Source organism: Propithecus coquereli, unplaced genomic scaffold, assembly GCF_000956105.1.
Source record: "Propithecus coquereli isolate 6110/MARCELLA unplaced genomic scaffold, Pcoq_1.0 Scaffold287, whole genome shotgun sequence".
Classification (NCBI taxonomy): Eukaryota; Metazoa; Chordata; class Mammalia; order Primates; family Indriidae; genus Propithecus; species Propithecus coquereli.
Window position 1 is genome coordinate 1,061,020 of NW_012148474.1, and position 816 is coordinate 1,061,835.

Consider the following 816-nt stretch of genomic DNA (forward strand, 5'->3'; position numbering starts at 1 on the left):
GGAACAAACCCATTTCCCAGATAATATTCATTAGTTTCCAAAGTTCAGTGGAATTCATCTTAGGAAACACCAGTTAAAATTATATTAGCTCTGACAGATAAAATAGTTGTACTATAACTATTAAGTGATATTTTCGAATCGAGAAAAAACTTTTTCTCTCCCAACATCTTACCTATTACAGAAAAATAAAACACATGTTTTTTTCAATGTTATTCTTTCTAGGTACAATGAACACACACATCCTCTCCCCCTAAACACACACAGACACACACACACACACGCACACACACATCTAAAGTATTACCAAACAATCAGTGGGCTCACTGACGGATAGGCATAGAAGGCAATGCCGTGGCACCAGCTTTTGAGAAAAGAAAAGCTTTATTGCTAGCCAAGGAGACAGGAGGAAATGCTCAAATCTGTCTGGCAGAGCTGGGGGCTTAGTGGTGTTTTATAAGCATAGGGCAATGAGGCAAGATCTGATTTAATCTTGCAATAAGTTTGTGCCAGGAGGTATGATCTGACTGGTTCTGCCATGGGATCATGCCAGGGCTCCATCTGATTGGATCTTAGATCCCATCATGCAGTGTCCACTTCCTACTTCAGAATCTGTTCCCCACTCCTCCATCTGAGCCATTAGGTTCTGCCCATGATTGCAGGCTAGGTTCATCTGGGCACACTCAGTTTATATGCCCATCAACTTGGGTGTCCATGGCCACTGAAAAACAACTCACAACTTTGTTACATAAAAATTGAGCCATGGCCCAGCGTGGCGGCTCATGCCTATAATCCTAGCACTCTGGGAGGCTGAGGCGG